The following is a 6,672-nucleotide window of genomic DNA, read 5'->3' as shown; positions in this document are numbered from 1 at the left end:
TTTGTACAAAAATTTGTTATAATGGCTTTTTTGCATGTATTCAGGAACCTTGCATAATATGGGTATTGCCTGATTCTTGATTTTTAGTAGAGTTTTCTAGTAAGCCTTTGGGATAGGAACCATCTTTGTAGATGTGAGGCAGACAGCAGAAAAATAATAAAGTGATTGCTATATTTAATTATATCAAAAGAAAACTTTCGTTTTGCTAAATTGTTTTTACACAGTCTTTGCTTATTTGTAAGAGTGACACATATCATTTTATTAATGAAAAGAAAATTCAATAAACAATTTTAACATAAAACAATATCTATTGAGAACTTATATGAAAATTTTAGCAATATGCTGTCGCCAATTTCCTCATCTGCAAAATGGAGATAGATAATACCATCTTCCTTATGGGTTGCTGTGAGAATACTCAAGAGTAATGTATGTAAAATGCTTATCAACATGTGGATTGGAAAGTGATGCCCCATTCATTTTTCCACAGGGATGATGACAGCTTTTTTAATGCTTGAAGTCTGTAGTTTTCAAAATACGTTCTACTCTTGTAAAGTGAATCCTTTTTACAAATTCTTTGTAGAGTTTGATGATCCCTTTGGAATACAAATTCAGGCTCCCGTGTGTGTGCGTCTGTGTGTATGTATACGCACATCTCTCAAATAATACTCCAAGCCTTATAATGAAAAGCTACCTTCCCCACTCTTGACTCTAGTTCCAAAAACAATTTCTTTAATTTTCTGGTTGAAAATCTATATTTCTAAATTAGCTACCCATACAGCTTTTTCATTTTTCAGCTTTTGACTATTTATAGTTTATTTCTTCTCTGAAAAAATCAGCACGAAGAGTTCTTACATATGTTAAAAACATAATTCCCCTTGCCCAATATAACTATTTAATGAATTAGGATAAATCAAAATTCAATGTCTACTGTTTTATGACATAAGTGTTTACTATTTTATAGCATATGAATCTTATCCAGAGATGTGCGACGTCAGATAGTATGAATACATTTTCTTTCTCACTTTTTCCTTTGACCTTTTAAATGGTAAAATTCTCTTGTTTCTTTGTTGTCTTCCTATGGATTCATCACTGGTTCATCTCCTTCCACCAGAAATTTAAATCTCTTCTCATTAACTTCTGATGCATGAGACAATTCATGGGCTTCAGGTTTTGCTTGGGGACATCCCTTTTGGGCTTGAACATATACACAGTCCCACATATACACAGTATGTCTGGAAGGATAGAGGAGGAAAGGATGTTTATCTCTGTGCAAAAGTCCCGGGAGACAGTGGTAGAGTGAGAATATTTTATTGACTTTGCACCACTCTTTGAAGGTTTCCTATACGTGCATCTACAATGTAGGCCTCCCTCCCCCCAGATTTTTAAAATTAAAATAGCATTATATCCTTATCTACTGGCTTGGAACAGCAAGTTGTAGAGAAATGTGAATATATGATCCAATTTTTTAACGAAATTAAGAACAGGAAACACACAAAAAATTTAGAATTCTGAATATGGGCACATCATTCTATGAGGCTGTGTAAAGGTGGGGAAAGGAATGAAGAACAGCTGTTCAACATCCAGCTACCTGTACAGTCTAGGGGTCCACGGAAAGCCTCGCCTCCAGCCACGCCCCTGGAGCTGATTTCCTCCCCCTGTGAAGTCTGCCTGAATTATTCCAGCCACACCCCCGCCTCTTCCCGCCCCTGGAACTGGTCTCTGCCCACAACGTTTGGGCCTGCCTCCGCCCACAGCCTGGTCCCGGCTCATTGCCCTGCCTGCACCCTTGTTCCCGCCCATAAAACTGCCTCCCCGGCCTGCTGTCACTCACAGCCTTGTCCCGCCCACAGCCCGCCCCTAGAACTGGTTCCCGCACACAGCCCCGCCCCTAGATTTTGTCCCTGTCCCTGGTGGTGACCCAGCCCGCTTTCCAGCTTCTCACTCACTCTAGAAACTAGACACCTCCTGTGAGGCTGGGGTGCACGGCCTCGCCCCGCCCGCCACCTCAACCCGCAGCCCCCAAACGTTCGTCCTCCCCGAACGCCCACCCGAGACCGGAACCGGAAGCGCGGGCGGCGGCATGGATGGAGCGGGCGTTCTGTGCGGTGTGTTCCGTCTTCTCGGCGCGGACCGCATTCCCGTGGATGTTCGCCCTCAGGGGCGGGGCTCGGTGAGCGGCGGGCGGTCCCGGCTCCAGTCGCGGTCCAGGGAGGGGCCTGGGCGGCGGGCAGCCCTGTCAGGGCCTGGCGTCCCTCCGTCCCCCCGGAGCCCCGTTTCCCCAGGGCTGTTCGCTAGGGCCCCCGAGGCTGCTCTTCCTCCTGGCTCCGGGCGCCACCGTCCCCTCCTCAGAGTCCCCGTCACCGTCCTCCGTGTGATTTTGTCCCCAGGGGGCTTTAGCCGCTTCTGGAGGCAATGTTTGGGTTGTTACTAATGGGGGCGCTCCTGGCATCTAGAGGGAGAGGCAGGAATGCTGCTCAGCGTCCTCCAGGGCCCAGGACGGCTTAACAGAGAATTATCCGGACCCAAATGTCAGTTGTGCCGAGGTTGGGAAACCTGCTCCAGGGCCTGAAAATCTCCCGAGCCCTGAATGAAGTGTGGAAATTGTTGACAAGTCAGCGAGTCCCTTACAGGGTCCCTAAATGACAAGCTTGTTTAAAGGGTCCAGAGTCACCAAAAAGTCTCTGTCCAGCCAAGTGAGTTGAGTGACTCAAGTGCACACAGCACGAAGCTGCTTTCTCCCATCTCGGGGAGCAGCAGACGGCTGGATAGGAATCGGGAAAATCCAGCCACAGCCAACACTTACAGTTAAATCAGTAAATACAAAAAAAGAAAAGTGAATGGGGTTGGCCTTTCCATCCAACACCCTATAAAAGGCCTCAAAAGCTTGTTTGCACTTTTTTTCCCCCCTCAGACACGAAAAGCATCCGTGGACCTCAAGTTTGAGGTGAAACCAGGCTCAGGGGCCACCTGTCCTCGCTGATCCATGGATTTCTGTGTGACCAGGTGAGTACCCTGTGGACCTGGTACCAACAGGTTCCGGCAGCCTCCGCTGTGCAGAAGACCTGCTAGTGAGCTTTCCTGGGCTCGGGTTGTCACCACCTGGAGTCACTGAGAGTGAAGGTATCTTGAGAAAAATTATTGATGTTTGATGGATGGAAAGATGGTAAACTGTGTGTGGTTCTGTGTGGTAAATATTTCAGTAAGTACAGTTATATGCAAATAAAAACATATGAAACAAACCTAAATAACTGCAAATGTGTATTATAGTAGAAAATATAGATTTACTTGCATTGCATAATACTCAAAAGTCAGGATTTATATATAATATAACTACAGAAATGTTTTGCGTGTGTATGTAGTATTAGAAGACATCCCATGAAATATTAGCAGCGATACTCAGCAACATTCCTTAGACCCATTCAATTTGATTTCTAAAGTCCTATAAATCCTCCACATAAATTTGAAATAAAGGAGCATTCAGGGAAAAAAATGATTGGAACTTCTTTGTATTAATAACAAATTTAAAATTGAATTTGCCAGTAACCAGATTCATTTTGAGCATTTTTTTCTTTATGACATTCCAAATCATTTGGAGGAGTACTAAGCAACACTGTAGATTGAAGGGAAGGGCGCTAGTCTCCAAAAAGACTGTCCTCTCCACCTTGCCTTGTAAAGGGAATTAACTTTGTTTCTTGAAACTTTTCTGAAATAACGGTCTGGTGATTCATGTTGCAGAGAATCTTGTTAAGTAATTTTGTATTTAGTTGTTGACCTCTTCTAATTGTGTGTGTATGTGTGTGTGCCTTTTTCATTCTAGCTTTCCTGTGATGTTCTTGAGGGGAATGTGTGCTTGTCATGCAATAGATAGTCTCTGAGTGTATAATTAATGGTGACCAACCATCCTCGTTTATTCAGGACAGTGGGGTTTTCCAAGACACAGGACGTTTAGTGTTCAAACCAGGACAGTCCTAGACAAACCGGGATGGTTCCTCATCTCATGAGCCAGGCCCTGGGCCACATGCATGGGGACCTGGAGAACCAGAGAGACCTTGTCCCACCTCCATGGAATTTATATTGTATTTGGGAATTTGGATTTTGAAAAGTTAATGATGAGAGTGATGTGGGAGTTTGGCACAAGGGGAATCAACCTGAGGGGGCAGAGAAGCCCTCTTGAGAAGGGCTGATATTTAGCTTGAGAGCTGGAGTTGGGACTGGATTTAGCTGGTCGGAGGGTTAGACTGGAGTGAGGGTGTGGGAGTGTGTTCAAGAAAACGTTTCAGGCAGAGGGACCCGCATGAGGACACCCCTGAAGCAGAGAGCCTGGTGTGTCCATAAACTGAGAAGAAGGATGGCTGAGCCGAGTCAACACAGGGGTAGGGGTGTGAGCCACACCGGCGAGGGGGGACAGGCAGGACCAGATCAAGGGTGACTGGGACTCTGTTCTAAGACCAGTGGGAACCCTCTGGAGAGATGCGAGTAGAAGGATGATGTGATTATCGTTTGGTCTAAGCATGTGGGTTAAAATGGACTTCATGGTTAAGAATGAAGACTTAATAGGCAAGATGGGAGGTGCTGGCAATAAGATTAAGAATAAGATGATTGTTCCCTAGGCCTGGGTGATGGCTGTGGAGTAGGAAAGAAGTAGAAAGAAAAGACCTTGGAGTGTAGAACCGAGAGAACATAACGGTACTTTCTTGCCTGCATGTGTCAGATGGCACAGGGCACTGACTGTTCTCACTGTTGTCCGTGCAGACCTGCAGGCGCCCCCTCACCCAGGTCTGTGTGTTCACCCCTCTTTGCCACTCACAGGCCCCTCCTCCACATCCTAAAAGAAGTCAGGCCTTACTTGTGAGGGGGTTGTCTCACACGGGAGACACCTAGGAGAGCCCCTCCAGGCATCAGAGCAGCCCCTTCAGCATCTCCATTACCCTCCTCCCTTCCCCTCTCTCGCTTTCCACACCCAGAACGACCCTGCTCAGTATTCCACATCCCCATGATCTTCCTCCCCCAGGCTTGAGAAGGGTGGGGCAGCCACTGGGGTGGACATCATGTGCACCGTCCACTCTGACCCCAGCATGTCCCAGGCTGGACAGAGAGTGACTCTACTGGGAGCTGAGCCATGAGACTCAGCGCGTCACCCACCTGGGCTCCTTCACCCTGGACTGGGACAGCCTCTACGTCAGTGGTGAGGGGCTGTGCTACAGCCACACTGTCTCTCCCAGTCAGAGTTCTGTGTTCCCTCCGTTGCTCTAAAGTGAGCTATGAGCCATCTCTCTATCCTCCTGGTCTGGGTTCAGTCTTCTCATCACTGTGTGATCACTGGGTCCAGCCACCTTCCATCTCATTGCCTTCCCCTTGAACACCCCTCCACTCGTCCCCGCTGCTTTCCCCTCTGCTTTTCCCACAAAGGTCCCTACATCCTTCCTCTCCCTTAATTCTTTATGTTCACTCCAACTCTTGCTCAGCTCCTCTCGCCTTCTCTCCACAGGTTACACCTATGGAGCCGTGGCCCCGACTACCAACAGTGAGTATTCCTGGCCCTGATCTCCTGGGTCCCATCTGCATTTGGAGTTTGGGAGCACTTGTTCTCCTTCACCTGCTGTCCTTGGTGAGGGAAGGACCTGGAAGGGCCCTAATTCATCCCTTCTCTCCCTCCCGGGTTCTGGTGGAGAGTCCCAGCCCAGTGTGAGAAAGCCTTAGACACAGACATGTTCTCCACCACATTCTGACCCCACGTGGTTTTCACTTTAATTCTGCTAAAGCGCCGCCCTTGGTCCTCCTTTTCCAGGTATCCCATCCATCTGCCCATTTTTCTGCCTATCTGTCTCTCCTCCGAGTTCAGTCACTCTTGTTCACCTATCTCTCTCTCTTGGGCTCCTCTCATCCACAGGCTTGCTCATCCCTCTACTCACACAGTCACCCGTCCCCTCACTCTCATTTATGCTTCACCTGTGAATGGTGGTCCTGAGACAGCCAGTGCTGGAGCCCGTGTGAGCTTCGGGGCTCCTCCCACTCTGTCCCTCCCTGATGACAGCCCTCTCCACAGCTCCCGAGCTGGCCACCACGTCCCTGCATACTTGATCATCACCTGTGCCACCAGAAGCCACCACAGGTATCTGGGGGCCCCTTTTCCTTACCAAGAGAAGCTCTCTGGCCCCACTCCCCATGAGCCAGTTGTGATCCAGGAGCTGGGAATCCAGGGTGTGAAATTCTGGTTTTAGGGCAATCATGCTGATCACAAAGATTATACCAATGATTTAGTCTAAGGCCAGCCCTCAGAGAGCCCCTAGTCTTGTGAAAATAACACACCATTATAATACAATGTGGAATATTTCGGGGAGAGGCACCTGGCATAATTTGGAGGGGAGGAGCTTGCTAGAGAAAGTTTCACCAGAATGAAGTCTTTAAGAATGAGTAGGAGGGACCCTGGCAAATAGAGGACGAAGGGTTTTCCTGGCACAGAGGATTCCATGAGCAAAGGCTCCGGCCCGAAACAACATGCCGTATGGGGAGAATTAAAACGAATTTGGGTTGCATGAAACATAATGTTTAACCCGCAGTAGATGGATAAAATGAGACTGAAAGGTGAGCAGGAGCCAGATTGAGTAGAGCCTTGAGTGCCAAGTCAAGAAGGTTGAACTAAACACTGAAGGCCATAGGGAGCCATGGGTG

The 6,672-nt window shown here is 47.7% G+C and overlaps 1 long non-coding RNA gene across 1 annotated transcript; it reads left to right on the top strand.

The window, feature by feature from the left end:
- Positions 1-2,067: 2,067 nt before the first annotated feature.
- Positions 2,068-5,959, top strand: LOC131401841 (uncharacterized). The gene is made up of 4 exons (XR_009218044.1): positions 2,068-2,170; positions 2,912-3,003; positions 5,489-5,524; positions 5,891-5,959. It is a non-coding gene; the product is annotated as an uncharacterized LOC131401841 (long non-coding RNA).
- Positions 5,960-6,672: the final 713 nt, after the last annotated feature.

The sequence above is a fragment of the Diceros bicornis genome (assembly GCF_020826845.1).
Source record: "Diceros bicornis minor isolate mBicDic1 chromosome 21 unlocalized genomic scaffold, mDicBic1.mat.cur SUPER_21_unloc_1, whole genome shotgun sequence".
NCBI classification, from domain to species: Eukaryota; Metazoa; Chordata; class Mammalia; order Perissodactyla; family Rhinocerotidae; genus Diceros; species Diceros bicornis.
Note: the sequence above shows the minus strand (reverse complement) of the source record. Positions and strands in the feature narration are given on the sequence as shown.